General features: G+C 30.1%; 1 long non-coding RNA gene across 2 annotated transcripts; it reads left to right on the top strand.

Moving 5' to 3' along the window:
* On the top strand, nucleotides 1-27,836 carry LOC126185170 (uncharacterized). Of its 2 annotated transcripts, none has more exons than XR_007536975.1 (2): nucleotides 1-578; nucleotides 27,384-27,836. It is a non-coding gene; the product is annotated as an uncharacterized LOC126185170 (long non-coding RNA). The 2 variants fall into 2 exon arrangements; XR_007536974.1 differs by lacking the exon at nucleotides 1-578 and adding an exon at nucleotides 6,594-7,164.

Genomic DNA, 27,836 nt, shown 5'->3' on the forward strand with positions numbered 1-27,836 from the left:
GTTTTATGAAATATTATTTTAAATTTTTAAAAGTAGATTTTATTTGTTGTACCTTTTGTATCATGGTTTATCAAAATTTTAGTATTTATTTTACTTGTCTCGATTTGGGTTGATTTATAATTAATTTATAGTTAATGTATCATAATTATTATTAAATTATTTATAGAAATGAGATGTTAATCGTTTCCCAAGATATCTAGTTTCTTAAGAAAAAATTTAATTTTTTGAAGTTAATTGTTTTTATTTAAATTTTTAAGTATAAATATTAACTTATTTATTCTTTAAGGGATAAGCTTTGAAGTTAATAACCTATAATTTGTTTTATAAAATATAATAGTAAGCTTTAAACCAGCTATCTCTAAGATTACGTTTTAGTTCATTATTTTTTATTTTGATTTTATAATTATTTTAGGTTTTTTATTAAGATTATTTATTTAATTTTAAAATTTTTGTAATAATGATAGAATTAGTATATTTATTTGTATATAATTTTTACCTTGTGAATTTATTATAAGGAACTAGGCAAAATTGATTTCCACCTGTTTATCAAAAACATGTCCTCTTGAAAATACTTTGAGGTCTGGCCTGCTCACTGAACAGATTTTTAAAGAGCCGCGGTATTTTGACCGTGCAAAGGTATAGTCTCTTAATTAGTGGCTGGAATGAATGGCTTGACGAGAAATCAACTGCCTCTTAATAAATTTTTGAATTTAACTTTTGAGTCAAACGGCTTAAATTTTTCTTTAGGGTGAGAAGACCCTATTGAGCTTAACTTTTATTTTTATATAGTTTTTTGTTTGTCTTTCTATATTTAATGATGATGTTTTGTTGGTGTGACATGAAGAATAAATAAACTCTTCATTATTATATCATTTATTTATGTTTGTTGTTTTGATCCATAATTTATGATCATAAGATTAAGTTATAATGAATAGTCAGAAACATATGAGAGGGGATATTTGAGGGATTTGGATTAAATTTCCCCATCAGAAGTAGTCATTAATTTACTATTTTTTGGTTTAAGAGACCATTACTTACTTTCAGTCATCTGATGTATTTCAAGGTGTACTAATTGTTTAGTTATTTTAGATTGACACTCTAATGTTATATATTTTAACTAACTCCTTAGATTATCTTAGATAATCACTTGATAAATAAGTTTACTGAAGTTCTTTCAATTACAATTGGTATGAATCTGTGGTTCGCTCCACAGATTTCTGAACATTGTCCAAAGAACAATCCAGGCCGGTTTATTGTAAATGTTCCTTGGTTTAGTCGACCTGGCGTTGCGTCAATTTTAACCCCTAATGCAGGTACTGCTCATGAGTGTAAAATGTCTGATGCTCTTGTTAATACTCGTACTTCCGTATTTATTGGTAGAATTGTTCGGTTATCTACATCTAGGAGTCGAAATCCGTCATTTTCTAGGTTTTGTTCTGGTGTTATATAAGTGTCAAATTCTACGTCTATAAAGTCTGAATATTCGTATCTTCAGTATCATTGTCGTCCAACTGTTTTAATTGTGATTATTGCATCTACTGAATCATCAAGTAAATATAGTAGTTGTAATGATGGGAGTGCAATGAAAGTTAGTGTAATTGGTGGTACTGCTGTTCAGATTGTTTCAATTAAATGTCCGTGAAGTATGTTTCTGTTTGTATAGGCAATAAATAATATATAACTTAGAGCATAGCCTACAATTACTGTAATTAATAATAATACTACTATAGTATGATCATGAAAGAATGATAATTGCTCCATTAATGGGGAAGCTCCATATTGAAGGGATAAATTTCATCATGTTGCAATTAATGAATTTTCTAATAAAAGATCAAACCTTTATTTGTAGATCTTAAATCTACTGCACTAATCTGCCATATTAGAATCTAGAAATTAATGGTAGTTCTGAGTAGCTGTGTTCTGCAGGTGGGTTATTTTGTAGTCATTCTGTTGATCTTCTTATATTAGCTCTAAATATGATTGCTCGGTTTGTAACCATTCTTTCTCATATAATTACAATAAATATAATGATTCCTACAATAGAAATTGTAGACCCAATTCTTGACACTACATTTCATGATGTATATACATCTGGATAATCTGAATATCGTCGTGGTATTCCTGTTAGTCCTAGGAAGTGTTGAGGGAAGAATGTTAAGTTTACCCTAATAAATATAATTGTAGATTGGATTTTTAATCATGTATTATTTATTGTTATCCTGTAAATAATGGATATCATTGAATAACACCTCCTATGCTTGCAAATACTGCTCCTATAGATAATACATAATGGAAGTGGGCTACTACATAATATGTGTCATGTAATACAATGTCAAGTGATGAGTTTGCTAATACTAACCCTGTTAGTCCACCAATTGTGAATAGAAAAATAAATCCTAAAGCTCGTAATTGTGGTGGATTGAATTTGAATTTAGTTCCATATAGTGTAGCTAATCATCTGAATACTTTAATTCCTGTAGGTACAGCAATAATTATTGTTGCTGATGTAAAGTAAGCTCATGTGTCAACGTCTATTCCTACTGTAAATATGTGATGTGCTCATACAATAAATCCTATTAGTCCAATTGATAATATAGCATAAATTACACCTAGTGTTCCAAATGACTCAATTTTTCCTCTTTCTTGACATACAATGTGAGAGATAATTCCAAATATGGAAGAATTAAAATGTAAACTTCTGGGTGCCCAAAGAATCAAAATAAGTGTTCATATAGAACTGGGTCACCTTCTCCCGCAGGGTCAAAGAATGATGTATTTAAATTTCGATCTGTTAGTAGTATAGTAATAGCCCCTGCTAATACTGGAAGCGACAAAAGGAGGAGAAGAGCTGTAATAGCTACGGATCATACAAATAAAGGTGGTTCATCTAGAGTTATACTTTCTGATCGTATATTAATTGCTGTTGTAATGAAGTTTACTGCACCAAGAATAGAAGATACACCTGCTAAGTGAAGTGAGAAAATAGCCAGGTCTACAGATGCTCCTCCATGTGCGATAGCTCCTGCAAGAGGGGGGTAAACTGTTCACCCTGTACCAGCACCGTTATCTACTATAGAAGATGTAAGAAGAAGGGTTAGTGAAGGCGGTAGTAATCAAAAACTTATGTTATTTATTCATGGGAATGCTATATCTGGTGCACCAATTATTAATGGTACGAGCCAATTACCAATTCCACCAATTATAATAGGTATTACTACAAAAAAAATTATTACAAATGCGTGTGCTGTAATAATAACATTATAGATTTGGTCGTCTCCAATTAGAGATCCTGGTTGGCCGAGTTCAGCACGAATAAGTATTCTTATTGATGTTCCTACTATTCCTGCTCACGCTCCAAATAAGAAGTATAAAGTACCAATATCCTTATGGTTTGTTGAGAATAATCATTTTTGCCGTAAGATGGCTGAATTTAAGGTGGTAGACTGTAAATCTACTTATGAGATGTTTCTCTCTTACCATGTGTTTAGGCCTTATATTCAATTATGATTCTAGACTGCAATTCTAGAGGTGTGAAATTTTACTAAGGCCTTAAAGGTTATTCTTTTAATTATAACTTTGAAGGTTATTAGTTTAGTTAACTTAAGTCCTTAGTATAATGAGATTAAGGTTGATGCTGAGATTAATCCTATTGTTGAAATTATTACTGTTATAGGGCGAGTTATTCTTGATTTTTGAGACTTTATTTTTATAGATCATGAATTTTCTGTGTATGACATAATTAGGGCTAAGAATCTAATATGTATATAATAATATAGTGTAATTGTAGTTAATTCAACCATATTGGTTATAATAGTTGTTATGTTATTTTCTATCAATGATTGTATTACAATTCATTTTGGTAGAAATCCAAGGAATGGTGGCAAACCACCTAGGGATAGAAGAGATAAAAATATTATGAATTTAATTTCAGTTTTTATATTTCTGGCTGAATAAATTTGGTTTATAAAAAATTGATTTATTTGCTTATATAATAAGACCATAATTAATCTTAATAGAGAGTAAATAATAAAGTATAGTTCTCAGATGTTTTCTCTAACTGTTAGAGATCTAATTATTCACCCTATATGTCTAATTGAGGAATATGCTAGAAGTTGTCGTAGAGATGTTTGATTTAAACCACCTATTGCCCCAATAATAATTCTTAGAATGATAATTGTTCAAACGAAAGTTCTTAATTGAATACAATAAGATAAAACCATTATTGGGGCAATTTTTTGCCATGTTATTAGTGTTAAACAGTTATTTCATCTTGAAGCTCCTAATACTTCTGGAAATCAGAAATGGAAAGGTGCAGCCCCGATCTTTATTAATAATCTAGATCTGATTATTATTGATGGGATAAATTCTGTTTCTCATCCTATTGGATATTTTATTTGAATCAGCAAAATTGAAAATAATAGTATTGTCGATGCTATTGCTTGGACAATAAAGTATTTAATTGATGATTCATTTATTATTATATTTTTATTTCTTGTTAGGAGCGGAATAAATGAAAGTAAGTTGATCTCAAGTCCTATTCAAACTCCAAATCAGGAGTTTGATGAAATGGACAGGATCGTTCCTATCATTAATGTTGATAGGAAGAGAAGTTTTGTAGAGTTGTTGGTCATTAAAAAGGAGAGGATTGATACCTCTATAAATGGGGTATGAACCCATTAGCTTGTTTAGCTTACCTTTTTACATTAAGGTGTATGATGCACGTTAGTTTTTGATACTAAAGGAGGTAGTTTAATTCTGTCTTATGTAATTTTTAATGAAGGTAATTTTTATTTACTTGATTTACCCTATAAAGGTAACCCTTTAATCAGGCACTTCATTTATATTTAATATATAAATTAAAAATTTTTTTTAAATTTTTTTTATGTATTATTTTGGCTATTTCTAATTAATTTATCTTGGTTCGGATAATTTGAGCATATATTATATTATTATATACAATAAATAATTTATATCAATATATTACATTTAACTAACTTTAAATATTTATAATGTTATTTCATTATTATTAAGTGATTATTTTAATACATTTATTTACCTAGGATAAATAGCTACTTATGTTTCTAGCTTAAAATTGGTTATTATATTATAAATTATACAATAATATGTAAATTAATGTTAAATATTATTATAATTGGATATAATAAATATAAGTTATATTATTAAATATAAAATATTATATTAATATAAATAATTATATTAATTATAATAATATAAATTAGATATATTTTCTCTAATTTAATTAATTAATTAATTAATATTTAAGTTAACTTAATATAAATTTAATTTTATATTAATAACATATTACATTAATTTACATAATTGTATAAAATATATTTATTATATTATTTAATCTTTCTTTATTATTAGTGAAAAGAAAGAATAAATAAGAAAGATAATAATACATTTATTGGTATACATGTTCCATATTAATCTTTATTTATATATAATAGAGAAGTTGTTGTGGTCATTCGAGGGCGCGTTTCTTTTTTTTCACTATTTGTGTTTTTTTCTATTTTTTTTCTTTAAATATTTGAATCTTTTATTTTTTCATAATTTTATAAATTTTTGAATTTCTTATTTTGTTTCCAAAATTTTATTATTGCGTATTTATTCACTTTTTCTTTGTATTATATGTAAGTTTTGTTATACTAAATGTTTTATTTTGCAGTAATTTGATTTAATTATCAAGTGATTTAGCAATTGATTTAGTATATTCATAATTCGTGCCAGCAGCCGCGGTTATACGATTGATTCAAGTGAATATTATTGGTTAAAACAGTTGTTTATATTTTTAGGGTTAAAATATAAATTTGTAGGGTGAAATGTTAAAATTTATTTATAGCTCTTTTAATGAATCTGTGAAATTAAAATAATAAACTAGGATTAGATACCCTATTATTTTAAATGTTAATTATATTTACCAGGGTACTATTAGTTAAGGTCTTTATACCCAAAGAATTTGGCGGTATCTCATTCCATTCAGAGGAACCTACCCCGTGATTGATAATACACGATTTACTCTACTTAATTTATTTGTTTGTATATCTCCATTATCAGAGAATCTTTTTAGACTTATAATTCTCAAGATTTATAATTATAAAGTATTTTCAGGTCAAGGTGCAGCTTATAGTTAAGAGGAGGTGGATTACAATAGATTTTTGTTTATAACGGATTTGATGGTGAAATACTTTTAATGAAGGTGGATTTGATAGTAATTTAATTTAACTGATATTGGCTCTGACGTGTGTACACATCGCCCGTCGCTCTCATGATTGATTATTCTATTTTATTGTTTTAATTTAGCTTCAATTTAGATGAGATAAGTCGTAACATAGTAGATGTACTGGAAAGTGTATCTAGTAAGAGTTTCAAGATATAACTTATTAGTAAAGTGTTTCATTTACACTGAAAATTTTTCTGTGCAAATCAGGATATCTTGATTATTTATTTTATTATATTTATCTTTTGTTTATTTAATTATTTAATAAAATTATTTTCTCGAATTTTGTCCTAGTATATTTTGTAGAATTGATTTTTTAAATTATAGTTTATTGGTAATGTAATTGTTTTATGAAATATTATTTTAAATTTTTAAAAGTAGATTTTATTTGTTGTACCTTTTGTATCAGGGTTTATCAAAATTTTAGTATTTATTTAACTTGTCTCGATTTGGGTTGATTTATTAATAATTTATAGTTAATGTATCATAATTATTATTAAATTATTTATAGAAATGAGATGTTAATCGTTTCCCAAGATATCTAGTTTCTTAAGAAAAAATTTAATTTTTTGAAGTTAATTGTTTCTATTTCATTTTTTAAGTATAAATATTAACTTATTTATTCTTTAAGGGATAAGCTTTGAAGTTAATAACCTATAATTTGTTTTATAAAATATAATAGTAAGCTTTAAACCAGCTATCTCTAAGATTACGTTATAGTTCATTATTTTTTATTTTGATTTTATAATTATTTTAGGTTTTTTATTAAGATTATTTATTTAATTTTAAAATTTTTGTAATAATGATAGAATTAGTATATTTATTTGTATATAATTTTTACCTTGTGAATTTATTATAAGGAACTAGGCAAAATTGATTTCCACCTGTTTATCAAAAACATGTCCTCTTGAAAATACTTTGAGGTCTGGCCTGCTCACTGAGCAGATTTTTAAAGAGCCACGGTATTTTGACCGTGCAAAGGTTTAGTCTCTTAATTAGTGGCTGGAATGAATGGCTTGACGAGAAATCAACTGTCTCTTAATATATTTTTGAATTTAACTTTTGAGTCAAAAGGCTTAAATTTTTCTTTAGGACGAGAAGACCCTATAGAGCTTAACATTTTATTTTTATATAGTTTTTTGTTTGTCTTACTATATTTAATGATGATGTTTTGTTGGGGTGACATGAAGAATAAATAAACTCTTCATTATTATATCATTTATTTATGTTTGTTGTTTTGATCCATAATTTATGATCATAAGATTAAGTTACCTTAGGGATAACAGCGTAATTGTTTTTGAGAGCTCATATCGACAAAGCAGATTGCGACCTCGATGTTGGATTAAGAAAAATTTTGGGTGCAGTATCCCAGTGATTAGGTCTGTTCGACCTTTAAATTCTTACATGATCTGAGTTCAGACCGGCGTGAGCCAGGTCGGTTTCTATCCTAAGATTATTGATTCATATTAGTACGAAAGGACCATATGGTTGAAATATATTTTATGTTATTGATTAATACTAATTCAATTACTATTTTGACAGATTAATGTGTTGATTTTAGAATTCATTTATGTAGATTTTTTCTACAAATAGTATTGATACTTTATGATTTATTTATGTTTATTTTGAATTTTCTTTTATTAGTTATTTGTGTTTTAATTAGTGTTGCTTTTTTAACTTTATTAAAGCGTAAGGTTTTAGGTTATATCCAAATTCTAAAGGGCCTTAATAAAGTAGGTTGTGTAGGAATTCCTCAGCCCTTATTGATGCTATTAAGTTAATTTGTAAGGAGCAGCCAATTCCTATTATATATAATTATTTACTTTATCATTTTTCTCCTGTTATTAATTTAATAATTTCCTTGGCTGTTTGAGTAATTTTCCCTTACTTCACTTATATGTGTTCTTTTTCTTATGGATTTTTGTTTTTTTTTATGTTGTACTAGATTAGGTGTTTATACTGTTATAATTGCTGGTTGGTCTTCTAATTCAAATTATTCTTTATTAGGTTCTCTTCGTTCTGTTGCTCAAACAATTTCATATGAAGTTAGTTTGGCTTTAATTTTATTATCTTTACTTATTTTAATTGGTAGTTTTAACATGTTTGATTTTATAAATTATCAGCTTTATTGTTGATTTATTATTATTTCTTTTCCTTTAGCTTTAGCTTGTTTTGCTTCTTGTTTAGCTGAAACTAACCGTACTCCTTTTCACTTTGCCGAAGGTGAATCTGAGTTAGTTTCAGGTTTTAATATTGAATATGGTGCAGGTGGATTTACTTTAATTATTTTAGCTGAGTATACAAGAATTGTTTTTATAAGAATATTATTAGCTTTAATTTTTTTAGGTGGTGATTTTTATTCTTTTATATTTTTTATTAAGCTTGCTGTAATGTCCTTTGGGTTTATTTGAGTTCGGGGAACATTACCACGTTTTCGTTATGATAAGCTAATGTATTAGCTAGAAAAAGTTTTTTGCTTTTATCTTTAAATTTTTTTATTTTCTTTGTCGGTTTAAAGATTTTATTTATTTCTTTTATTATTATTATTATTATTATTAGTCGTAAAGCTCCTAACATGGAAGACGCTAAGTAAAGATGGTTCACTTCTGGGGCTTCTTATTCTTCTTGTTTGCCCACCAGGTCTTCATTCTTTGCGAGAATTCAGCTTTTGTTTCTTCGCTCCATTTTGTTCCAGTTCTCGGCGCTTTTGTCTCTGGTTTGACCTCCCATTTGTCAACTTTAAGTTTGAAATTGTTCCTTTTGTTCATGTTTTCAGTAGTAATGTTGGCTAATTCCAGATCTTTCTTTACATTTTTGATCCATTCTCCTCCATTAACAAGGGATGCTACGTATCTTACTATTCTTTTTGTAAGTCTGTGATCGGGAAGTCTCATTATGTGGCCATAGAATTTTAGACGCCTCTTCCTCATGTCTATCTCTATGTTAGAATATTCTTCAATTTTAGAATTTTTCTGTAATCTATACCCCTCTTTGGTCCATCTTGGTCCCAGAATTTTCCTAATGATTTTCCTTTCCTCTTTCTTCAGGTTTTCCGTATCTGTTTTTCTTTTAAGTGTCAAGGTTTCGGTGGCATATAGCATTATTGGTTTAATTACCGACTTATAATGTTTAATTTTTGTATTTATAGATAGACATTTTTTATTGTAAATGTTTTGGACCAGCCCTAGGCCCCTACGAGCTTTTAATATTCTTTCTTGTTGTGAGTATTTTTCAGAAATTATCTCTCCTTAATATTTAAAGTATGGTACCCTCTTAATTTCTCCATATTTGGTTTGTAACTTAGAAATTTCTAGATTTGTTGTTGTAAACACCGTTTTCTCAAAAGATATTTGTAGGCCAACTTTTGCTGCACACTCTTTTAAGGTTTCTATCTGTTTGACTGCCATATCACTAGAATCTGCCATTATTGCAAGATGGTCTACGTAGGCTAAGTAGGGGATTTGTAGGTCATCTTTTTTGGTTCCCAGTGATATTGGTTTCCAGTACTTTTCTTTTTTGAGTTCTTTTTCCCATTCTGCCATGACTCTATCCAGAACTATGTTAAATAACAGAGGTGATAATCCATCACCTTGTCTAACCCCAGTTTTTATCTCAAATGATTTTGAAAGTTTTCCCATGAATTTCACTTTGCATTTTGTATTTGTTAATGTCTGCTCTATGATGTTCCATGTCTTCTTATCCAGTCCTTGCTCTTCAAGAATTTTAAATAGTGTGGGTCTGTGAATTGAATCATATGCCTTTTTAAAGTCGACAAAGACATATACTGTAGGCTTCCTTCGCATTTGTCTCATCCTTGTAAACAATTTCAAGTTTAAAATTTGTTCTGGACATGATCTGTTAGGTCTGAAACCACCTTGGAAATCTGAGATTTTGGGTTCTAGCAGTTTTTGTGTTCTTTCAAGAAGACAAGCTGATAATATCTTGTGTGTGACGGCAAGTAAGGAGATTCCTCTATAGTTGTTCACATCCGATTTATCCCCTTTTTTATGTAACGGATGTATTAGGGCACATTTCCAATCTTCTGGTATTTCTTCAGTAACCCATATGTTTTGAATAATTTTAACTAGCTCATTTATTGAGTTAGACCCTAGACTTTTGAGAAATTCGGCTACAATTCCATCTTCTCCTGATGCTTTGTTATTTTTGAGTTTGTTTATGTGTTTGATAATTTCTTCTTCAGTTGGCGGTATAGAGTCTTGCTGTTGCGGGGCTTTAGTGCTGGATATTAGAAGAGTTTCTGTTGGTTCTGGACAGTTTAGTAGCGTTTCAAAATATTTGGCTAATTCTTCACAGTTTTCTTCGTCGCTCAGTGCCAGATTCCCATCTGATTTCCGAAAACAGACATTTTGAGGGATATACCCTTTAATTTGGTTTGCAAAAGTTTTGTAGAATCCATGCGTATTATAATTTTTAAAATTTGCTTCTATTGATTCCAGTTGCTGAGTTACATACTTTCTCTTCTCTTGTCTAATAAGTTTATTTGAAAGTTTCCGTGTATCTAAAAAGTTTTGAAGAGTTTTCCCATTTTTATTTGAACTGTACTTTGCAAAGGCTTCTGTACGAACTTGAATTGCCTTTTCGCATTCCATATTCCACCATGGATGTTTGTGCTTCTTCTTCAATGGTATTTGCTCCTTCGCTTTTTTGTGATTTTTTCCTTGAATGTTTCCCAGTTGTTTGTGGGAGAATTTTCCCATTTTTTAATTGTTTCTGATTCTGTTAGTTTTTGTAGGTCAAATTTTTGGATTGCTGGTGGAAATCTTGGTGTTTTCCTTCTTGGGGTGAATTGGACCCGAACTCTTGTGAGTTAATGATCTGAGTCAATATTTGCACCTCTCCTAACCTGGATATCTCTGATCTCTTTTTGGAAGTTATATGAGATGGCCACATGGTCAATTTGAAATTCTCCCAATTGGCTTATAGGGCATCTCCAGGTCTTCTGTTTTCTTGGTTTCTTATTGAACGACGTTGAGCTGATTTTCATGTTGAATTGTTGACAAAGTTGGATTAGTCGCATGCCATTTTTGTTGGTCAGTTTGTGTGCTGGGTATAGCCCAACCGTCTTCCTGTATTTCTTTTCTCTGCCAACCTGTGCATTGAAATCTCCAAGAAGTATTTTGACATCATTCCTCGGTATCTTTGACATTTCAAGTTCTAATCTTTCCCAAAATTTATCCACATTGTCTAGGTCCTTTCTATTGTAAACGTTGCAGGGTGCGTGAACATTAATTAGGGTGTAATATTTATTCTTGTGTTTCAACCTAAGAAACATTAGTCTATTGCTAATAGTTTTTACAGATTTTACAAATTTAACTGAGGATTTTTCGACCGTAAAGGCCATACCAAGCATGTTTGCCCCTTTACCAATTTTTCTGTCCGTTCCACTTTTGAAAATTCTGAAGCCATTGTAGTCAGTGATTTGATTATCAGGAAATCTGGTCTCTTGTACTGCTAGGATTTGGATTTTCAGCTTCTTTAATTCTTCTGTTAATGTGTATAATTTTCCCGTTTGTATTAGTGTCCGTATGTTTACTGTTCCAATGTAATCTTCATTTTTGGGAAGTTTTCCAGAGTGCTCCGATCCACTCACAAGTCGTGTAGGTCCGGTCTCCCCAGAATCCGATAGACAGGTTGCCACCTTCTTGCTAGGTGGGTGGATTTCACCACCTGGGGTACTTTTGTTATTACATACACGAACCAGGATTTTACTTGTAATTGTATTTTGGTCTGACATGTGCCAGTTGGTAGGATCAAGGTTGTGGAGCCTTGAAACACAAATCAGCCGCCACTAATTTGTGGAACAGACGCTGTCGGGAAAACGCCACTGACGTGTGGAACCGTCGTGCCCTAGTTTGCTAGTTTTGGTCCACCCCGGGTATTTTATTTCCCCGGTACCCACCATTTCAGGTGAGCATTCCCCTATCCGCCACCTGGGGAGGCGCCTGGTAGGAGATTAGCAACTCCCCCAGGTATATCATTTATTTAGTGAAATTTTTAAAGAAAAGTTAATAGAAGAGTTAAACTTCTAGTTTTATGTTTTCAAAACATATGCTTTTCCTAAGCTAATTAACTTATTATTCCTTAATTAGTTTATCTCATGCGTTTTCAATATGTACATTAATTAAGAAGTATGTAAAGTAGATAATTGTTAAGATTTGTCCTGTTATAATGTAAGGTTCTTCAACAGGTCGTTTACCAATTCATGTTAATAAGCATACAACAACTACTATAATTCAGAATAAAATCTGATTAATAGGATAGAATTGAATACCTCGAAATGGTGTTTTATTATAAAATGGTAAAATTATTAAGATTCTAATTGATAAGAATAATGCAATAACACCTCCTAGCTTATTAGGGATTGATCGTAGAATTGCATATGCAAATAAGAAATATCATTCTGGTTGGATATGGACGGGAGTTACTAATGGGTTAGCAGGTACAAAATTATCTGGATCCCCTAGAAGGTAAGGATTAATCAAGCATAATATAATTAATAATGATGTTATTAATACAAATGTAATAGAGTCCTTGAAAGTAAAGTATGGGTGAAATGGAATTTTTTCAATATCTCCATTTAGGCCTAAAGGGTTATTAGACCCTGTTTGGTGAAGGAAAAATAAATGAATTGCTGCCATTGCAGCAATAATAAACGGCATTACAAAATGAAATGTAAAGAATCGGTTTAATGTTGCATTATCAACAGCAAACACTCGTCATACCCATTGAACTAAATCTGTTCCTAAATATGGAATTGCTGATAATAAATTAGTAATTACTGTTGCACCTCAGAATGATATTTGACCTCAAGGTAAAACGTATCCTATAAATGCGGTTGCTATAACTAAGAATAGAATTACTGTACCAATTATTCAGGTGTGCATGTATATGTAAGATCCGTAGTAAATTCCTCACCCTACATGTAAATAAATAAAAATAAAAAATATAGAAGCTCCATTTGCGTGTAAGGTTCGAATAATTCAACCATTATTTACGTCTCGGCAGATGTGAACTACACTACTAAACGCTATTTCAATATTTGATGTATAATGTATAGCTAAAAATAGTCCGGTTAAAATTTGAATTACTAAACATAGTCCTAGTAGAGACCCAAAATTTCATCAAAATGAAATATTTGTTGGTGCAGGTAAATCAACTAAAGAGTTATTAATGATTTTAATTAAAGGATGTCTTAATTGTAAGGGTTTATTCATTAGTAAATTATCTTATTTTACGAATAGGCCCCTGGTTAATATTGGTGATTTTAACAACTGCTAATAGTGCCAAAAATAAATAAATTATTATTATTGTTGTAATAATAAATGTTGGTCTATTATATAGTTTTTCTAAAGATATTGTTATTTCTTGATAATTGATTGAATTATCAATATTTATAGTTTCAGTATTCTTGAAAAAGTCTATAAATATTGTTATATCTAGAATAATTAATATTTATATAATAAATACTCATATAGTAAAGGTAATAATTATCGTAATTGATTTAGGTTGAAATATTTCGTTTGATGCAATTCTCGTAATATAAATAAATAGAAGTAATATACCACCAAGAAACGTTAAAAATAAAATATATGATAATCAATATCTTTCCATTATTGTTCCTGTTATTAGCCCGACTAAAAAAGTTTGTTGGATAATGAAAAGCATTATTGATATTGGGTGTCTTAATTTAATAAAATTAATATTTATTACGTTTGATAGCGATATAATTATTATTTTGATCATTTCAGGGGTTAGTTTATTAAAAATATCGGTTTTGGGGACCGATGATGGAAAGCTTTTCCACCTCTGAAGTTTTAAAAGTGGGGCTGAACTTATTTCCGGTTTACAAGACGGGCGTTTTTTTTAAACTATTAAAACTAATGTTTATATTCTCTGTCTTTACTTCTTTATTGATTTATTTTGCTGGTGTATATGTTTTTTCCTCTAAACATAAGCATTTATTAATGGTTCTTTTGAGATTAGAATATATTGTTCTTTCTTTATTTATATTAATTATTGTTTTTCTTATTGAGTTTGATTATGATTATTTTTTTCCTGTTATTTTTTTGGTTTTTTCTGTTTGTGAAGGTGCTTTAGGTCTTTCTATTTTAGTTTCAATAATTCGTTCTCATGGGAATGATTTTTTAAATTCTTTTGGTTTATCTTGATGTTAAAGTATTTATTTATAACTATTTTTTTGATCCCTCTTTGTTTGGTTAATAATTGGTGATGGTTGGTTCATTCTTTAATGTTTATGTCTAGTTGTGTTTTTATGATTTGTGTTTATTCATATGCGGATTTGAATATGATTAGATATTATTTTGGTATTGATTATTTTTCTTTTAGTTTGATTTTGCTTAGTTTTTGAATTTGTTCTTTAATAATTACTGCTAGAGGTTCAGTTTATTTAAGTTCTTATCATTCTAATTTTTTGTCTGTATAGTCTTAATTTTAATGATTATGCTTTATTGTTCTTTTGCTAGATTGAGTCTTCTTTCTTTTTATATATTTTTTGAGGCTAGATTAGTTCCTACTTTTCTTTTCGTTTTAGGTTGAGGTTATCAACTTGAACGTTTACAGGCTGGTGTGTATTTAATTTTTTATACTCTGGTTGCTAGATTACCTTTATTATTAGTTTTATTTAGGGTTTACGATTTTTCTAATACTTTGTATTTTCCTTTATTGGTTGATTTTGGTTCTTATTATTTTATATTTTATGTGTTTATAATTCTTGCCTTTTTAGTTAAGATGCCGATATTTTTGGTTCATTTATGGCTTCCTCAGGCTCATGTTGAGGCCCCTATTTCAGGTAGAATGATTCTTGCTGGTGCTTTATTAAAGTTAGGTGGTTATGGTATTTTTCGTGTTATGAAGGTTATTTCTTATTTGGGTTTAAAGTTTAATTATTTTTGATTGTCGTTAGGTTTATCTGGCGGGGTTATTGTTAGATTTATTTGTTTTCGTCAGGTTGATTTAAAGTCTTTAATTGCATATTCTTCTGTTGCTCATATAAGAATAGTTATTGGAGGATTGATGACTATGAATTGATGGGGTTGTATAGGTTCTCTTTCTTTAATGGTTGGTCATGGCTTGTGTTCTTCTGGTTTATTTTGTTTATCTAATATTATTTATGAGCTTTTAGGTAGATGAAGATTATTAATTAACAAGGGTATAATTAGTTTGATACCAAGAATGGCTTTACGTAGATTCCTTTTGAGCTCTTCTAATATAGCTGCTCTTCCTTCTTTAAATTTTTGTAGGTGAACTTAGATTATTAAATAGAATTATGTCTTGATCTTCTTTTAGATTTTTTGCTTTAATTTTTTTGTCTTTTTTTAGAGCTGTTTATACTTTATACATGTATTCTTATTCTCAGCATGGTAATTATTATTCTGGTGTTTGTAGTTGTTCTCTTGGTTATTTTCGTGAATATCATCTTTTACTTTTACATTGATTACCTTTAAAAATTCTTTGTTTAAAGGGTGAGTATTTTTTTGTTTAGGTTGCTTAAGTATTTTAATTAAAAATGTTGTTTTGTGGAATCAATTATATGAATTTTTTCATCTTGGGCCGTGAATTTGTTTTATATTTGTTCTTTGAGTTTTTTTTCTTTATTTTTTTCTAGAACTATAATTTTTTTTGGGTGTTTATTATTTATTAATTGATTATAGAGTTTTTGTTGAATGAGAACTTTTTAATTTAAATGGTTCTATCGTTGTTATGACTTTAAGTTTGGATTGAATGTCTCTTATTTTTATGTCTTTTGTTACGTATATTTCTTCTTTGGTTATTTATTATAGAGAGGACTATATATTGGGAGAAAAAAATATAAATCGTTTTATTATTATTGTTTTAATATTTATTCTTTCTATAGGTTTTTTAATTATTAGTCCTAATTTGATTAGAATTTTATTAGGATGGGATGGTTTAGGTTTAATTTCTTATTGTTTAGTTATTTACTACCAAAATGTGAAATCTTATAGTGCGGGTATATTAACTGCACTTTCTAATCGTATTGGTGATGTTGCTATTTTAATTTCTATTGCTTGAATATTAAATTTTGGTGGCTGAAATTACATTTATTATTATGATTTTATTTCTAATTCTTTTGAAATAAAGCTTATTACTATATTAATTGTTTTAGCAGCTATAACTAAAAGAGCTCAAATTCCCTTTTCTTCTTGGCTTCCTGCTGCTATGGCTGCTCCTACTCCTGTTTCTGCTTTGGTTCATTCTTCTACTCTTGTTACTGCTGGGGTTTATTTATTAATTCGTTTCAGACCAATATTAGATGCTTATAATTGTGGTTGATTTTTGCTTTTCATTGGTTGTATAACTATATTTATGTCTGGTTTAGGGGCGAATTTTGAATTTGATTTGAAGAAAATTATTGATCTTTGTACTTTAAGACAACTTGGTTTAATAATAAGAATTTTGGCTATGGCTTACCCAAAACTTGCATTTTTTCATTTATTAGTTCATGCTTTATTTAAGGCTTTATTGTTTATGTGTGCAGGTTCAATATTTCATAATTTAAAGGATTCTCAGGATATTCGTTTTATAGGTTCTATTGTTAATTTTATGCCTTTAACTTCAGTTTGTTTTAATGTTTCTAGTTTGTCTTTGTGTGGTATACCATTTTTAGCTGGTTTTTATTCAAAGGATTTAATTCTTGAAATGGTTTGTTTAAGATGAATTAATTGTTTAAATTTTTTTCTTTATTTCTTTTCTACCGGCTTAACCGTTTCTTATTCTTTTCGTGTTTTTTATTATTCAATGTCTGGTGATAATAATTTTTATTCTAGATTTTCTTTTGATGATAAGGGTTATTATATTTCATTTGGTATAATTGGTTTATTATTTATTGCTGTTTTTGGCGGCAGTCTTTTGTCTTGATTAATTTTTCCTATTCCTCATGTTATTGCTTTGCCCTATTATTTAAAGTTTTTGACTATTACTGTAGTTGTTTTGGGTGCTTATTTGGGTTATCTTATTTCTAATTTTGACTCTTCTCGAAATTTATTTTCTTTAAGTATACTTTCTTTTGTCAGATTTGCTGGTTCTATGTGGTTTATACCTTTCCTTTCAACTAAGTTTATTAGGTATATTCCTTTAGAATTGGGTTATTATTCATCTAAATCATTTGATTATGGTTGGGGTGAATTATATGGTGGTCAAGGTTTATATAGACTATTTTTTTATTTAGTTGGTTATATACAAGGTTGATATGATTCTAATTTTAAGATTTATCTTTTAACTTTTATTTTTTGAATGTTTATTTTGGTGGTATTATTTTTCGTTTACTTAAATAGCTTATGATTAGAGCGTAACACTGAAGATGTTAAGGAAGTATTTTTACTTTTAGATATTTATAAATATACATATATTATTTTTACAGTGAAAATGTAATGTTTTATTTAAACTATATAAACTTTAGAAAGGTTAACGGAATTTAACCGCTTATATAAAAAGTTAGCAGCTTTCATATTGACTTTACATTTCCTTAATTGGAACTTTATAGTTCAATTATATTATTAACAGTAATACGCCTCTTTTTGGCTTCAATTAATAAGAATAAGGGTATTTTATTTACCAACCTTCCAGGTCGAAACTGACTGCAATATTTCGCTTCTTATTCTATTTAAGGTTGATTGATTATATCAATACTTTTTGAATGCAACCCAAATGTTATAGTTAACTACAATCCTTTATTCTGCTCATTGTAAGGCTCCTTGATTTCATTCATGGTATAGTCCTCCTAGTAATACTATAATAAAAAATATTGTTGATATTGTTCAGATTATAATATCTGAAGTTTTAAAAATAATTACAATTGGAAGGATTAGTGCGATTTCTACGTCAAAAATTAAGAAAATTACTGCAATTAAGAAGAATCGAAGTGAGAAGGGTATTCGTGCTGATCTTTTTGGGTCAAATCCACACTCAAATGGTGACCTTTTTTCTCGGTCATTAATTAATTTTTTTGATAGTGTTGTTGCAAGGATTATAACAATTATTGGGATAATAAATCTAAAGAATAATCACACTATGTCTACAAAGTGTCAGTATCATGCTGCTGCTTCAAATCCAAAGTGGTGTCTTGGTGAGAATGGGTTTATTGAATGTCGAAGGAGACATGTTGATAAGAAGATTGTTCCGATAATTACATGTAGCCCATGGAATCCTGTTGCAACAAAGAATGTTGATCCATAAACTGCGTCTGCAATGGTGAAGGGTGCTTCTCAATACTCATATGCTTGAAGTATAGTGAAGTATAGTCCTAGTAATACTGTGAAGAATAGTCCTTGTAATGCTTGAGTATGATTATGTTCTATTAAACTATGATGTGCTCATGTTACTGTTACTCCTGATGCTAAAAGAATAGCTGTATTAAGTAATGGAATTTGTATAGGATTAAAAGGTTGGATTCCTATTGGGGGTCATAATATTCCTAGTTCAATAGTAGGTGCTAGTCTTTTCTAAAAAATGCTCAGAAAAATGAAACAAAGAATAGTACTTCTGATGCAATAAATAAAATTATCCCTCATCGTAATCCAATTGATACAAATGCCATATGTAGTCCTTGGTATGTTCCTTCTCGTACTACATCTCGTCATCATTGGATTATAGATAGTAAGGTAATTCCAAATCCAATTATAAATAAGTTAATGTTAAATAGGTGAAATCATTTTGCTAATCCTGATACTAAAACTATTGCTCCAATTGCTCCTGTTAATGGTCAAGGTCTGTAATCTACTAAGTGGAATGGGTGGTTTGAGTGAGTTGTTAACATAGGTTTAGTATACTTCTCTAGAATATCAAGTTCTTAAAATTGAGAAAACATAAGCTTGAATTATTGCTACTGTTGATTCTAGAATTAATAGAAGTATTTGTCCAATAATTAATAGTGAAATTAAGTTTATTGCTATAGATGGTCCTGTATTTCCTAGTAATGTTAATAGTAAGTGTCCTGCAATTATATTTGCTGCTAGTCGTACTGCTAATGTACCTGGTCGAATGACATTTCTAATTGTTTCAATTAATACTATAAATGATATTAATGCAGGCGGTGTTCCTTGAGGAACAAGGTGTGTAAATATATGATTGGTATGATTAATTCATAGAAATGACATAAATCTTAATCATATAGGTAGAGCGATTGCAAATGTTAATGCTAAATGTCTTGTTCTAGTAAAGATCTAAGGGAATAATCCTATGAAATTATTAAATAGTATTATAATAAAGATTGAAATGAAGATGAATGTTGTTCCATTAAATGATTTTGGTCCTAGTAATGTTTTAAATTCATTGTGTAAGGTTAAGTTTAGTTTATTTCAAATAATATTAATTCGTGATGGTGTAAGTCAAAACATAGATGGGATTAATAATAATCCTAAGAATGTTCTAGTTCAATTTAATGATAAATTGAAGATATTAGTTGATGGGTCATTTTTTGATAATAAATTTGTTATCATTTTCAATTTAAGTTTTTTATATCAATTGCTCTTTTTTCTGCTCTATTAATAAGATTTGGTTTAAATGAAAAAAAGTTTATTTGATTAAATAAAATTAATGTAGCCGAAAATATAATGAATAGGGAGAATCATATGAGAGGGGATATTTGAGGGATTTGGATTAAATTTTCCCATCAGAAGTAGTCGTTAATTTACTATATTTTGGTTTAAGAGACCATTACTTACTTTCAGTCATCTGATGTATTTCAAGGTGTACTAATTGTTTAGTTATTTTAGATTGACACTCTAATGTTATATATTTTAACTAACTCCTTAGATTATCTTAGATAATCACTTGATAAATAAGTTTACTGAAGTTGTTTCAATTACAATTGGTAAGAATCTGTGGTTCGCTCCACAGATTTCTGAACATTGTCCAAAGAACAATCCAGGACGGTTTATTGTAAATGTTCCTTGGTTTAGTCGACCTGGCGTTGCGTCAATTTTAACCCCTAATGCAGGTACTGCTCATGAGTGTAGAACGTCTGATGCTCTTGTTAATACTCGTACTTCCGTATTTATTGGTAGAATTGTTCGGTTATCTACATCTAGGAGTCGAAATCCGTCATTTTATAGGTCTTGTTCTGGTGTTATATAAGTGACAAATTCTACGTCTATAAAGTCTGAATATTCGTATCTTCTATATCATTGTCGTCCAATTGTTTTAATTGTGATTATTGCATCTACTGAATCATCAAGTAAATATAGTAGTCGTAATGATGGGAGTGCAATGAAAATTAGTGTAATTGCTGGTACTGCTGTTCAGATTGTTTCAATTAAATGTCCGTGAAGTATGTTTCGGTTTGTATAGGCAATAAATAATACATAACTTAGAGTATAGCCTACAATTACTGTAATTAATAATAATAGTACTATAGTAAGATCATGGAAGAATGATAATTGCTCCATTAATGGGGAAGCTCCATCTTGAAGGGATAAATTTCATCATGTTACCATTAATGAATTTTCTAATAAAAGATCAATCCTTTATTTGTAGAGCTTAAATCTACTGCACTAATCTGCCATATTAGAATCTAGAAATTAATGGTAGTTCTGAGTAGCTGTGTTCTGCAGGTGGGTTATTTTGTAGTTATTCTGTTGATCTTCTTATATTAGCTCTAAATATGTTTGCTCGGTTTGTAACCATTCTTTCTCATATAATTGCAATAAATATAATGATTCCTACAATAGAAACTGTAGACCCAATTCTTGACACTACATTTCATGATGTATATGCATCTGGATAATCTGAATATCGTTGTGGTATTCCTGCTAGTCCTAGGAAGTGTTGAGGGAATAATGTTAAGTTTACCCCAATAAATATAATTGTAAATTGGATTTTTTATCATGTATTATTTATAGTTAATCCTGTAAATAATGGATATCATTGAATAACACCTCCTATGATTGCAAATACTGCTCCTATAGATAATACATAATGGAAGTGGGCTACTACATATTATGTATCATGTAATACGATGTCAAGTGATGCGTTTGCTAATACTAACCCTGTTAGTCCACCAATTGTGAATAGAAAAATAAATCCTAAAGCTCATAATAGTGGCGGATTGAATTTGAATTTAGTTCCATATAGTGTAGCTAATCATCTGAATACCTTAATTCCTGTAGGTACAGCAATAATTATTGTTGCTGATGTAAAGTAAGCTCGTGTGTCAACGTTTATTCCTACTGTAAATATGTGATGTGCTCATACAATAAATCCTATTAGTCCAATTGATAATATAGCATAAATTATACCTAGTGTTCCAAATGATTCAATTTTTCCTCTTTCTTGACATACAATGTGAGAGATAATTCCAAATATGGAAGAATTAAAATGTAAACTTCTGGGTGCCCAAAGAATCAAAATAAGTGTTCATATAGAATTGGGTCACCTCCTCCCGCAGGGGTCAAAGAATGATGTATTTAAATTTCGATCTGTTAGTAGTATAGTAATAGCCCCTGCTATTACTGGAAGCGACAAAAGGAGGAGAAGAGCTGTAATAGCTACAGATCATACAAATAAAGGTGTTTGATCTAGAGTTATACTTACTGATCGTATATTAATTGCTGTTGTAATGAAGTTTACTGCACCAAGAATAGATGATACACCTGCTAAGTGAAGTGAGAAAATAGCCAGGTCTACAGATGCTCCTCCATGTGCGATAGCTCCTGCAAGAGGGGGGTAAACTGTTCACCCTGTACCAGCACCGTTATCTACTATAGAAGATGTAAGAAATAGGGTTAGTGAAGGCGGTAGTAATCAAAAACTTATATTATTTATTCGTGGGAATGCTATATCTGGTGCACCAATTATTAATGGTACGAACCAAATCCACCAATTATAATAGGTATTACTATAAAAAAAATTATTACAAATGCGTGTGCTGTAATAATAACATTATAGATTTGGTCATCTCCAATTAGAGATCCTGGTTGGCCGAGTTCACCATGAATAAGTATTCTTATTGATGTTCCTACTATTCCTGCTCACGCTCCAAATAGGAAGTACAAAGTACCAATATCCTTATGGTTTGTTGAGAATAATCATTTTTGCGGTAAGATGGCTGAATTTAAGGTGGTAGACTGTAAATCAACTTATGAGATGTTTCTCTCTTACCATGTGTTTAGGCCTTATATTCAATTATGATTCTAGACTGCAATTCTAGAGGTGTGAAATTTTACTAAGGCCTAAAAGATTATTCTTTTAATTATAACTTTGAAGGTTATTAGTTTAGTTAACTTAAGTCCTTAGTATAATGAGATTAAGGTTGATGTTGAGATTAATCCTTTTGTTGAAATTATTACTGTTATAGGGAGAATAATTCTTGATTTTTGAGACTTTATTTTTATAGATCATGAATTTTCTGTGTATGACATAATTAGGGCTAAGAATCTAATACGTATATAATAATAAAGTGTAATTGTAGTAAATACAACCATAATGGTTATAATACACTCCTGGAAATGGAAAAATGAACACATTGACACCGGTGTGTTAGATCCACCATACTTGCTCCGGACACTGCGAGAGGGCTGTACAAGCAATGATCACACGCACGGCACAGCGGACACACCAGGAACCGCGGTGTTGGCCGTCGAATGGCGCTAGCTGCGCAGCATTTGTGCACCGCCGCCGTCAGTGTCAACCAGTTTGCCGTGGCATACGGAGCTCCATCGCAGTCTTTAACACATGAAGCATGCCGCGACAGCGTGGACGTGAACCGTATGTGCAGTTGACGGATTTTGAGCGAGGGCGTATAGTGGGCATGCGGGAGGCCGGGTGGACGTACTGCCAAATTGCTCAACACGTGGGGCGTGAGGTCTCCACAGTACATCGATGTTGTCGCCAATGGTCGGCGGAAGGTGCACGTGCCCGTCGACCTGGGACCGGACTGCAGCGACGCACGGATGCACGCCAAGACCGTAGGATACTACGCAGTGCCGTAGGGGACCGCACCGCCACTTCCCAGCAAATTAGGGACACTGTTGCTCATGGGGTATCGGCGAGGACCATTCGCAACCGTCTCCATGAAGCTGGGCTACGGTCCCGCACACCGTTAGGCCGTCTTCCGCTCACGCCCCAACATCGTGCAGCCCGCCTCCAGTGGTGTCGCGACAGGCGTGAATGGAGGGACGAATGGAGACGTGTCGTCTTCAGCGATGAGAGTCGCTTCTGCTTTGGTGCCAATGATGGTCGTATGCGTGTTTGGCGCCGTGCAGGTGAGCGCCACAATCAGGACTGCATACGACCGATTCACACAGGGCCAACACCCGGCATCATGGTGTGGGGAGCGATCTCCTTCACTGGCCGTACACCACTGGTGATCGTCGAGGGGACACTGAATAGTGCACGGTACATCCAAACCGTCATCGAACCCATGGTTCTACCATTCCTAGACCGGCAAGGGAACTTGCTGTTCCAACAGGACAATGCACGTCCGCATGTATCCCGTGCCACCCAACGTGCTCTAGAAGGTGTAAGTCAACTACCCTGGCCAGCAAGATCTCCGGATCTGTCCCCCATTGAGCATGTTTGGGACTGGATGAAGCGTCGTCTCACGCGGTCTGCACGTCCAGCACGAACGCTGGTCCAACTGAGGCGCCAGGTGGAAATGGCATGGCAAGCCGTTCCACAGGACTACTTCCAGCATCTCTACGATCGTCTCCATGGGAGAATAGCAGCCTGCATTGCTGCGAAAAGTGAATATACACTGTACTAGTGCCAACATTGTGCATGCTCTGTTGCCTGTGGCTATGTGCCTGTGGTTCTGTCAGTGTGATCATGTGATGTATCTGACCCCAGGAATGTGTCAATAAAGTTTCCCCTTCCTGGGACAATGAATTCACGGTGTTCTTATTTCAATTTCCAGGAGTGTAGTTGTTATGTTATTTTCTATCAATGATTGTATTACAATTCATTTTGGTAGAAATCCAAGGAAAGGTGGCAAACCACCTAGGGACAGAAGAGATAAAAATATTATGAATTTAATTTCAGTTTTTATATTTCTGGCTGAATAAATTTGGTTTATAAAAAATAGATTTATTTGCTTAAATAATAAGACCATAATTAATCTTAATAGAGAGTAAATAATAAAGTATAGTTCTCAGATGATTTCTCTAACTGTTAGAGATCTAATTATTCACCCTAAATGTCTAATTGAGGAATATGCTAGAAGTTGTCGTAGAGATGTTTGATTTAAACCACCTATTGCCCCAATAATAATTCTTAGAATGATAATTGTTCAAACGAAAGTTCTTAATTGAATACAATAAGATAACACCATTATTGGGGCAATTTTTTGCCATGTTATTAGTGTTAATCAGTTATTTCATCTTGAAGCTCCTATTACTTCTGGAAATCAGAAATGGAAAGGTGCAGACCCGATCTTTAATAATAATCTAGATCTGATTATTATTGATGGGATAAATTCTGTTTCTCATCCTATTGGATATTTTATTTGAATCAGCAAAATTGAAAATAATAGTATTGCCGATGCTATTGCTTGGACAATAAAATATTTAATTGATGATTAATTTATTATTATATTTTTATTTCTTGTTAGGAGCGCAATAAATGAAAGTAAGTTGATCTCAAGTCCTATTCAAACTCCAAATCAGGAGTTTGATGATGGACAGGATTGTTCCTATCATTAATGTTGATAGGAAGAGAAGCTTTGTAGAGTTGTTGGTCATTAAAAAGGAGAGGATTGATACCTCTATAAATGGGGTATGAACCCAATAGCTTGTTTAGCTTACCTTTTTACATTAAGGTGTATGATGCACGTTAGTTTTTGATACTAAAGGAGGTAGTTTAATTCTGTCTTCTGTAATTTTTAATGAAGTAATTTTTATTTACTTGATTTACCCTATCAAGGTAACCCTTTAATCAGGCACTTCGTTTATATTTAATACATAAACTAAAAAAGTTTTTTGAAAATTTGTTTATGTATTATTTTGGTTATTTCTAATTAATTTATCTCGGTTCGGATAATTTGAACAAATATTATATATTATATACAATAAATAATTTATATTAATATATTGCATTTAATTAAATTTAAAAACTTATAATGTTATTTCATTATTATTAAGTGATTATATTAATACATTTATTTACCTAGGATTATAGCTACTTATGTTTTTAGCTGAAAATATTATAAATTATAATACAATATGTAAATTAATATGAAATATTATTATAATTGATATAATAAATATAAGTTATAATATTAAATATAAAATATTATATTACTATAAATAATTATATTAATTATAATAATATAATTAGATATATTTTCTATAATTAAATTATTTAATTAATTAATATTTAAGTTAACTTAATATAAAGTTTATTTTATATTAATAACATAATACATTAATTTACGTAATTGTATAAAATATATTTATTATCTTATTTAATCTTTCTTTATTCTTAGTGAAAAGAAAGATTAAATAAGAAAGAATATAATACATTTATTGGTATACATGTTCCATATTAATCTTTATTAAATATATAATAGAGAAGTTGTTGTGGTCATTCGAGGGCGCGTTTCGTTTTTTTTATCACTATTTGTGTTTTTTTCTTTTTTTTTCTTTAAATATTTGAATCTTTTATTTTTTCTTAATTTTATAAATTTTTGAATTTCTTATTTTGTTTCCAAAAGTTTGATTCTTGCTTATTTATTCACTTTTTCTTTGTATTATATGTAAATTTTGTTAAACTAAATATTCTATTTTGCAGTAATTTGATTTAATTATCAAGTGATTCTGGATTTAGCAATTGATTTAGTATTGGCATAATTCGTGCCAGCAGCCGCGGTTATACGATTGATACCCTATTATTTTAAATGTTAATTATATTTACCAGGGTACTATTAATTAGGGCCTTTAAACCCAAAGAATTTGGCGGTATCTCATTCCATTCCGAGGAACCAACCCCGTGATTGATAATACACGATTTACTCTACTTAATTTATTTGTTTGTATATCTCCGTTATCAGAGAATCTTTTTAGAGTTATAATTCTCAAGATTTATAATTATAAAGTATTTCAGGTCAAGGTGCAGCTTATAGTTAAGAGGAGGTGGATTACAATAGATTTTTGTTGATAACGGATTTGATGGTGAAATACTTTTAATGAAGGTGGATTTGATAGTAATTTAATTTATTTAATTTAACTGATATTGGCTCTGAGGTGTGTACACATCGCCCGTCGCTCTCATGATTGATTATTCTAATTTATTGTTTTAATTTAGCTTCAATTTAGATGAGATAAGTCGTAACATAGTAGATGTACTGGAAAGTGTATCTAGTAAGAGTTTCAAGATATAACTTATTAGTAAAGTGTTTCATTTACACTGAAAATTTTTCTGTGCAAATCAGGATACCTTGATTATTTACTTTATTATATTTATTTTTTGTTTATTTAATTATTTAATAAATAATTTTGTCGAATTTTGTCTTAGTATATTTTGTAGAATTGATTTTTTAAATTATAGTTTATTGGTAATGTAATTGTTTTATGAAATATTATTTTAAATTTTTAAAATGTAGATTTTATTTGTTGTACCTTTTGTATCAGGGTTTATCAAAATTTTAGTATTTATTTTACTTGTCTCGATTTGGGTTGATTTATAAATAATTTATAGTTAATGTTTCATAATTATTATTAAATTGTTTATAGAAATGAGATGTTAATCGTTTCTCAAGATATCTAGTTTCTAAAGAAAAAATTTAATTTTTTGAATTTAATTGTTTCTATTTCATTTTTTAAGTATAAATTTAAGTATAAATATTAACTTATTTATTCTTTAAGGGATAAGCTTTGAAGTTAATAACCTATAATTTATTTATAAAATATAATAGTAAGCTTTAAACCAGCTATCTCTAAGATTACGTTTTAGTTCATTATTTTTTATTTTGATTTTATAATTATTTTAGGTTTTTTATTAAGATTATTTATTTAATTTTAAAATTTTTGTAATATGATAGAATTTGTATATTTATTTGTATATAATTTTTACCCTGTGAATTTATTATAAGGAACTAGGCAAAATTGATTTCCACTTGTTTATCAAAAACATGTCCTCTTGAAAATACTTTCAGGTCTGGCCTGCTCACTGAGCAGATTTTTAAAGAGCCGCGGTATTTTGACCGTGCAAAGGTAGCATAATCATTAGTCTCTTAATTAGTAGCTGGAGTGAATGGCTTGACGAGAAATCAACTGTCTCTTAATATATTTTTGAATTTAACTTTTGAGTCAAAAGGCTTAAATTTTTCTTTAGGACAAGAAGACCCTATAGAGCTTAACATTTTATTTTTATATAGTATTTTGTTTGTCTTTCTATACTTAATGATGATGTTTTGTTGGGGTGACATGAAGAATAAATAAACTCTTCATTATTATATCATTTATTTATGTTTGTTGTTTTGATCCATAATTTATGATCATAAGATTAAGTTACCTTAGGGATAACAGCGTAATTGTTTTTGAGAGCTCATATCGACAAAGCAGATTGCGACCTCGATGTTGGATTAAGAAAAATTTTGGGTGCAGTA

Source organism: Schistocerca cancellata, chromosome 4, assembly GCF_023864275.1.
Source record: "Schistocerca cancellata isolate TAMUIC-IGC-003103 chromosome 4, iqSchCanc2.1, whole genome shotgun sequence".
Taxonomy (NCBI): domain Eukaryota; kingdom Metazoa; phylum Arthropoda; class Insecta; order Orthoptera; family Acrididae; genus Schistocerca; species Schistocerca cancellata.